This window comes from Pogona vitticeps, chromosome 6 (assembly GCF_051106095.1).
Source record: "Pogona vitticeps strain Pit_001003342236 chromosome 6, PviZW2.1, whole genome shotgun sequence".
NCBI lineage: Eukaryota > Metazoa > Chordata > Lepidosauria > Squamata > Agamidae > Pogona > Pogona vitticeps.
Window position 1 is genome coordinate 82,549,358 of NC_135788.1, and position 9,100 is coordinate 82,558,457.

The window sequence follows — 9,100 nt, forward strand, 5'->3', positions numbered from 1 at the left end:
ATGAAAAGATGTACCGTACTTCCTCTCCAGGCCTGCAATCAATGCTCTTTTAATTGCTTTGATATCTAGTATGGCATGAAGACCTGTGCGAGAAGAACGGAAGTTACAAGGGCACTTTGCTTTCGTTATGCTGCTTTATACTATGTTCGAAGAAAGCAGAGCTTTTATGTGTCCTCCCTCCTGGCTGAGGCTCAAACCCTTCTCTCCAGAAAATGTTGGAAGTTCCAGCCAGGATATGCTCAACATTGCCATGTCAAGGATATTAAAACATTGCTCTTGGCAGGTGACCTGCACTCTAGTTGCCCAAGGAAGAAAGCAGAGGGGAGGAGACTTCTCTCTTGCACTTTATTTTTCCAAAGGTAAAATGCCCCAAATGCTCCCTTGGCAATCTGTTCAGCAAGAGCAGAGCACAAAATGGCCCAAACAGTATTTAACTCCAACCAAAAAGAGAGCGAGAGCGAGCAAAACATAGCATGGTGAGTAATCTGTTTACTGTACAGAGAAAGCTTTCACAGGTGTGAAGTGGCTGAAAAACAGAGCAAGCTGGGCCCACTTCTGAATACGCTAGATGTTTTTCCCCCTAAAAGCACTTTTTTGGCTGAAATTTAGGGCAGCTGAGCAAATATAAAGCAGAAAGGAAATGGAATGTTGTTACAAGACATGCAATTTACTTTACACTTTTAAAAAAATAACCCGAGGATTGCCTGTATTACTTTAAAGAATCAGAGAAAAATAAGTTTGTGGTGCATTGAGGAGTTTTAGCCACGAATCGTCTTTTTTTGTTTTTTTGTTTGTTTGTTCTGTCAGTTGGGAGTGGTTTAAATTTGCTCCTATCAGGATGGCATAATTTTTATCTGCTTTCAGCCCAATATGATGCAAAGGGGTGCTTGTGGGGGTGTCAGTTCCCCTCAACTAAGAACCTGTTGCCTTAGAACGGTTTTTAATGCTTTCCAACATTAACACTGCAACACATTAGTGCTACGTCCTTTCCTTAAAACTGAAGAAGAAAAAAAGCAAAGACATCCACAAAAACACTTGCTCACAATGTTTGCTCTATAGCAGATCAAAAGGGACTTATAAAGTCCCATATTTTGACACAAGCCAGAGAGACTGCTTGGATGCTCACAAGGTCTGAGGGCTCACACAATCAGTTGTCCCAATGGTCTTTGGGGAAGGGTGAGTGTGTCCCCTGACCTTAGCTAGGTATTTCTCCACCAATTACTTGGACATGTACAGAAGGACCCAACAGCACGTTGAGTCTGGATGGCTACAGCAGTTTTACCTTCAGCAACCAACAGGTGCCCAATTTCAAAACTTTGAATCAAAGCAGGTTTTCCCTGCTGTGTAGTTGCACCCTCAGTCTATTGATTCTAATCCTTGCTAATACTGTACTGTGCTCTTTTACCAAAGGCCTGGGAAACATTTTCTTGAAGAAAGTGAAGATAAGCAAACACATAAAGCTGCTATGACAGGATTGTCTGTGGGGAACAAACACTAATGCCAGCTTGATTTCCTGTTCTGATCTTGCTCCCACTCATTTTATCTTATATTGTGTTTTCTCAGTTGAACTAAATAATTGCTTAAAATACACTGCACCATCCAGCAAACTAACAGTTATAGTGCCTTCTCTCTTTCACTCCTCTACCCTATTTCTTATTAGTTTAAAACAATCACAGTCCTAAATAATAATAGATGATGACGACGAGGAGTGTTTTTCCCCCCTGGTTAAGCCTTTTGTGTAGCACCCACATCATCCCACAGAATGTCTCCAATAGAAACTGGAGACCTGGGAGAGTCAGGTTTTTTAAAGCAGTATACAAATTAAATAAACAAAGTGGCACTTCTGATATTTACTAATTTATTAGTTACATTTATATCCCACCTTCCTTCCAATGAGCTCATGATAGTTTATATGGCTCTTCTCCTGCCTACTTTTCCCCACAAGAGATTAGGAAAAGAGCGAGGGACTGTTCCAGGATACTCTGCAAGTTTCATGGGTCAGTACTCAGTAGCAGCTTGAATCTGGAACTCCCTGATCCCACTCTAGCATCTGAACAGCCATACCCAAGCAGCTACTAGAGAAGAAAAAATTAAAATGAAAAAGGGGGGTGTTCAGTGAGAGAAAACTAGGTCTAGTAAGGCAAGTTAGGTATATAGGGAACTCTCAAGTGGCCTTCTCTAGCTTGCTAGGTACTATCTTGAAAGAAAGCCAAGCTGCTCATGACAGAGAATACAGTGTCCTCCCCCTTCCCTCCTACCGGTAAGGAAGTTCACCGAGCACACTGAAAATTCCCAAGTCACGCTTATCTGACAAATCTGGGCAAGATGTCACACAGGACTTAGAAACTTTATTATGGCTTTCCAGTTAAGTGGGGGAAGTAAAACATGTTTTCCAAGACATACGGACTGATTTCACCCTCAGTAGTTAAGTGTTAATAAACATTCTGTGACATCACAACAATTCAGATGGTGAGTAGGGGAGGGAAAGTTTGTGCGTAACAGCCACATATTTGGCTATTCTGTATTATTTGAGCAGTATCTGAGGGTTTAATATCCCTTAACTATTCCACAATAGCTCGTATTATAGCTTCCTTGTGTCTGTTGTAGGAATGGATTATTGACTATTGAGATTTGTTGAAGAACTATGACCAGTTGCCACAACTTCAGAAATGCTTGTTGGGCAATGACAATTTTTTTCCTTTTGTGTCAGTTCATGATTTCTAAAAAAATCTTTCTTTTCTTTGTGGAAATGGAAAGTGATTTATAATAGTGTCAGCATAGTATAAGCAGCAGCTAGTAAACAGCAATGAAAGACTGTCCACTTGGAAGTCAGCTTTATCTTCTGAACAAAACACACAACTAACAATTTAATTTGGTACTGCTTTGTCTTCCTTCTTTGTGATGTACGTATACACTATTGGAATTAAACTGTTATGAGCCCATAGCAAATCTTTGTCTGCTGAGGGTTTTCTCACTGTGCGTTTAACATGAGTTATGCTTTCTAGACAGCAAGTGGAAAAGTGCCTTATATTTATAGTAAGGGGCTGTCTAGTTTCATACATAGGGAAATTGTCAGGTAGTTACACACAGGAAAGCCAAGCAAACAGCTCAGAAATGACTCACACAGGTCAAACATGGAGCAAGCAGGAGCACAGCTGAAAGAGAGATCAAGTTTATCAACAAGAGTCAGGCAGATACAAGTCAAGAATGCAGAAGTGGGCTGCAACACAAGTCAGACATCTCGGTTGTCCCCCACAGTTATTTATGCTGTTTGATGTGAACTGTTCCTGGTTCCAGCTGGAGCTGGATGGCCTTGAAGATGCCAGCTTCTCCTTGTTTGAGCAAACTAACACCTTGACTATATGCTCTCTGAAGCCCAGGGGTAGTTGGTCTGCTGGAGGCACTGAATCTTCCCTAACAGGGCCAGGTTCTGCCTTATGTTCCTCTTCCACTCAAAAACTCCTGCCAGGTGGCTCCTTTAATCTCCCCACTGGTCTGGTTACCTCCTGTTGGAAGGGGTCAGCCTGACCTTCATCCTCCAAAGAAAAGTCAGCCTAATAAAGACACAACCACAAACTGACTGGGTCTTGCTTTGAGGCTCTTCCTCCTGAGGCAGTTGCACTGGGTCCCCAACATGACCATGCCCTGGGAGTACGCTGCCTGGCTGATTGCACTGGTGCATCCTGATTGGCCAGCATGATCAATGGAGGCAGGGAGTGCCAGTCCATGGACCTGGGAGGTGAAGGCTTCACTCCGGTCTGCCAGCTGCAAAGAAAGGAGGGAGTTGAGACTGGGGAGGCTTCTGTTTGTGGAAGTCGTGTTCCCCTCCCCTCCCTACCCTATTTCGGTTAGTTCGGACTAGTTTTTTCATTTGCCAAGGAATTTTTGAGTCAGCCTTGTTATGTTTCTTTAACCTCTTGTCACAACTTTGTTGGTGGTTTGGAGCATTGGGAATGGACACAGATGGTTGGAGGGGGGAGAGGATCAACACTATCATCCCCTTCAATAATGGCAACAAGGGCAGCACGGATGTCTCTCCCAGGTATTCTTCCCATCGCTTTCTTTCCCCGGGTTCCATGAACTCCCAGGTTCCTCAGGCCCTCGCCTCCTCTTCATCTCTTGCACTCACCATTCTGCCCTTTCTGTCCTTTCTTGTTCTGCTTCTCTCTCCTCTTCCCTCAGTTTCCGCCTCCACTCTTGGGTTTCTGCCTCTCCCTGGTACAATGGTTTCAGGGGAATGACAGCTGTCGACCTGTGATCAGCTTCTTCTCTCGGCACCATCAGTCTCTCCTACCCATGGGCCCAGGGGTTTTCTAACTAAATCCATTCCCATCCTGGTGGTAAGTCCCCCCCCCTCTCTTGCTTTCTCTTGCCTCTACTAAAGTTACTTCTCTCTCACTTGTCCTTCCCCCTCTCCTTCCTCCTTTGATTGGTCCCTCTCTTCATCCTCCTTTCCCACCTTTCCCAACTGCTCTTTAAACTCTCCCATTCCCCTCAAACCCTCAATGGCTCTTCCTTCTGGAGCCTCCTTGGGGGACCTGTAGAAATGGTCTCTGGGAGAGCTGTCACTCCTGAGCTTCTTTCTCTCTTTCCCTCCTCCGCTGAAATGAACGGCCCTCTGGCAAGATGTGCCTCCAGCTCGCCTCCTTGCTGACAGGTCTCTGGAACACTACCATTCCACAAGAGGTGCTGTGGGGACGTTGGATTATATTGAGGCCATTTGGGTCTCCTGATAAACTGGATCCAGTCCAATGCTTCGCGTATATAAAATTGCTGCTGTTTTCAATAAAGTTGTGGCCTTTTCATTTCGGTTAAAGTGTATTATGTGTGTTAATTGGGGGATCGTGCCTGCTTGACAACAAGGCATGACATAACTTTAGGCTTGCTTCCTTATTTGGAGTTGTTATGCAGGCACTATCCATTCTTGTGATGTATTAATGGCCATTTCGATTTCCTCCTCTTTTGCCATCACTGTCCTATGGCCTTTTCCAGCAATCCTTCCTTTTTGGTTCATCCCTTCCCTTAAAAAGAATTAAAACATAGGGACACCATCCTAACACAGTTGAGTGCATATGAAACCTAAAGGGTTGCAGATGGATTACCAAAAATAGATAATGTCCAGTCTGGCAAGGATCCAAGGACCTAAGTGTTTTAGGATTTCCTGACCAAACCAGTATCTTGAGAAGTGGTTTTTTAAAAAATTTACATTTTGAATGTGGATCCTAATAAGGCTTGTGCTCCTTTCATGATGAATTAGGAGAAGGGATAGCCATTTTGCCCAATCCGGAAGGGTCCTGACATGATCAAAATTGATAGCAGAGACCATGCCAACATTAAATGATTCTTTCAATGTTTTCAGCTTTAAAAACAATTGATGTCTATATGCTAATAATATGCTATGATTCTTCTGTGGTTCTTTCATGGTTCTTCCATGGCATCTTTGAATCCATTTGAACAATGATCCTCTAAGTCTAAGACAAAGCAGAAGGACAGCTTCTATTCTACTTCCTGCTGCCAACTTCCTCTCCTGAACACAATTGTCTTTACATAGAGGGTGGTGCCACCCTCTATGTTTCTGTATCTGTTCTTGGAAAATGGTGTTTATGTCCTTAGCTCACTCTGACTCCAGCATGGACCACGTTCATATAGCCAAATGGAGCAGTTCCACTAGGGACAATATGACATACTGTTTTTCTGTGTCTCCTCCCCTTCTCAAACCAATCATCACCAACCCAACTGTAATGTTCTTTCCTACCAAACATATAGCATTGTTCAGGGCCAAAAAGGACAGGAAGGCTACTGATGACATCACTCAGCAAATGATGAACCTCGGCAGTGCAGAGGAAAACCACCTGCTAGCAGTTCTGCAAAAGGATGCAGAGCAGACATACTTGTTGTCCTCCTACAGTGTTCCAAGCAAGAAGATGCATAGATGAAGGACAGGCAGGTTGTGATCAAGCCTGCAGGCAGCCAGACCTGTCTGCTATCTACGTAAAAACAGAACATTAAAACTATTCTCAAATAGTAAGTCTAAACAAAAGAAGAAGAGAAAGCCAATAACTGTTGGCATGCATATCAGCTTGATTCCTGAAACACATGATTTTATTAACATGAGCTTTAGTTAACAAAATCATTCTCTTGACATAAGGGGGAAATAAGAGTCAAGTTGATCCCATCACATGCCTCAAAACAGTGCAGGAATCCTTAGGGCACTGGGCACTAGGATTCCATCAACAGGACCCCTGACCGTGGAACACCTGTTCAGCCATCAGCCAAACTGGCACGAACCACTGAATCAGCAGTTCATTCCTATTTCTAGTTACTATAAGTCAGAAGTGAGTAGACAAAACATTATTATTATTAAAAATACTGGGCATAGTATTGTGTGAAATTTCTTGATCTTGTTTCCCAAATCCTAATGACTATGGAGACCACTGAAGTGTGTTTCATCCACAAGTGAGATGTTTCAATTGCCAGATCTCTATATTTTGTTAGTTTTTCCAGTTCTTTGTTTTCAACTCTGGCATCACCTGGAATTGCAATGTAAATGATCCAGACATTTCTTCATTCTGTTGTGTTATGTTCAAGGTATCTATATCATTTTGGATCTGGAAATCCCACAGGATCTTGACTTCATAATTTTCTGACACCTTCTGTACCTGGTGTTCTCATGTGTTTTTGGAGGCTGACAAGCTATATTATTATTCAAAAATTCAAAACACAGTCTTTAACTGGCATTATATAACAAATACAGTACAAGTTTTAACCAAAAATCTAAGTATCAGTTAAATATCAATGTAACATGTATGCTGTTTCCAATATTGCTGGTTTTGGCAGCTCTAAAGGTGTTATTTCAGAAATCTGCAGCCGATTATAACACTTCCTAAAATGCCACAGCATTGTTGTCAATGCCTCAATGACTATGTGACCACTGAAATATGTTTCATCTGCAAGTGAGTTATATATTTTGCCAGGTCTCTGTATTTTGTTAATTTTTCATATTTCGTATCCTCAGCTCTGGCATCCCCTGGAATTGCAGTGCTTGTTCTATTAATGTTATACAGTGGTGCCTCGCAGAGCGATGATAATAGGTGCAGCAAAAATAGCTGCAAAGTGATTTCGTCACTATGGGATATTAAAAAGCCCATAGGAATGCACTGAAACCCCTTCAATGTGTTCCTATGGGCTTCAGACTCAAATTTAAGTGAAAATCTTCCATACGGCGGCCATTTTCGCTGCCCAGTAAGCGAGGAATCCATCCCAGAAAACAGCAGGCGGCCATTTTTTTAACCCAGCAGCCATTTTGGAACCGCCAATCAGCTGTTAAAAAATCATTGCTTTGCGATGATCGGTAAGCGAAACAGGGTACCGATCATCGCAAAGCGATTTTTCCCCATAGGGAACATCACAAAGCGAACGCAAAAGCGATTGCAAAAGCTATTGCAAAAAGTTAATCGCTTTGCGATTTTGTCGTTAAACGGGGCGCCCGTTAAGCGAGACACCACTGTATCTGGTGTATTATGCTCAAAATGTATGTCTGTTTGAATCCAGAAATCTCAAAGGATCTTAACTTGGTCATTTTCTGACACCTTCTCTACCTGCTGTTGCCACAGATTCCTGGATGCTGGCAGATAATACTTTTTACACAATGACCACTGTTAGAGATGGTCTCATTCATCTGCTGCTGCTGCCAGCTCCCTTCTCTCTTCCAATTGCTCTGGAGCTCTCATTCCACTATCCATTCCTGGAAGAAGGAGGAAAGACAAGTCTCCTTGCCAGGCTGGTGAGTGGATAGCCAACCGCGAGCTCTGGAGCAACTGGAAGGGAGAGTGGAGCTGGTAGCGGCAGCAGACATGTGAGTGGCTGGTCTGGCCCCAGGGGGCCAGACCCTCGTTACATCCAGCTGTACGGGGGTGTTTCTATATGAATGCCCTCATCTCAAACCAGTGTATTAATTTTGCTGCTCTATAGTGTCTAGCTATGTAGTCTGTCTGCACAGTCTTTGAACATTTGCAGATGAGGTGTGACAGTTTCATCTTTTTCTTGGCAGAGTTGACATGTGTTGTGTATACTAATTACTTGAATTTTAGCTTTCATGACATTAGTTTGGAATGCTTGTTCTTGTGCAGCAAAAATGAAGCCCTCATTTTCTTTTTTGATGGTCCCCAGTTTCGGCCATGCCCAGATTAATTCATTATCATGTTTTCCATCAATATTTTCACCTATTGTCCATGCAGTGTTTTATTTTTCCAGCTATTTAATTTATCTTGAAATTGTTGTTTCTTCTGTTCAACCTTTGCTTCTATTATTTTCAAGATATTTTCCATTTTCACTGCTCTAAGTAATTTTTCTCTACTTTTATTAATATAGAATATTCTATATTATTCTATTAATATTCGGGCTTCTTTTTTCTTCCTCTATTACCTGTTATATATTTAACAATCCACAACCTCCAGGCTTCTTCTTCTTCTTCTTCTTCTTCTTCTTCTTCTTCTTCTTCTTCTTCTTCTTCTTCATTCCCACTCGACCTTCTACACACCACATTGGCCTTCTGAAAAGCAGGGATATATAAACTTTTGTTGGGAATTACTCAGTAACATGCATATTAGTGTGGCTATGGCTTTTCCTAAGGTCCCTGCTACCTTCAACATTATTAAAGTAGCATTTTAGTTCATGTAGATCCTGGGAAATATAGGCAAACTGATATTGTCGTGTCACAGCACACCCCTGTTTAGCATTACTATCTTCTACCACAACAAGGAACAAGAGGGACAATTATCTAATCAAAACAGCTATCAAGCAACTCTTCATGTAGTGTTGTACTCTGTGACTCAGGCTCAGATCATACACTTGGCACACATTTTGAAGGCATGTACCTTGTCATGACATGTGATTTTTATTTTTCGCAATGATGATTTGTATGCTTTCTTTTGTGATTGGTTTTTGCATTAACTTTTTTCTAATTTTAAATTTTTCTTAAACTACGACATAAACATAAAATACATAAGCCAAAATACAAATCGATTGTGTTCCCCACCACCATAGTCAATACATCTTGCAGTAATCCTCTTCTTCCTCTGTTTTTATTCTTCTTCCTTTA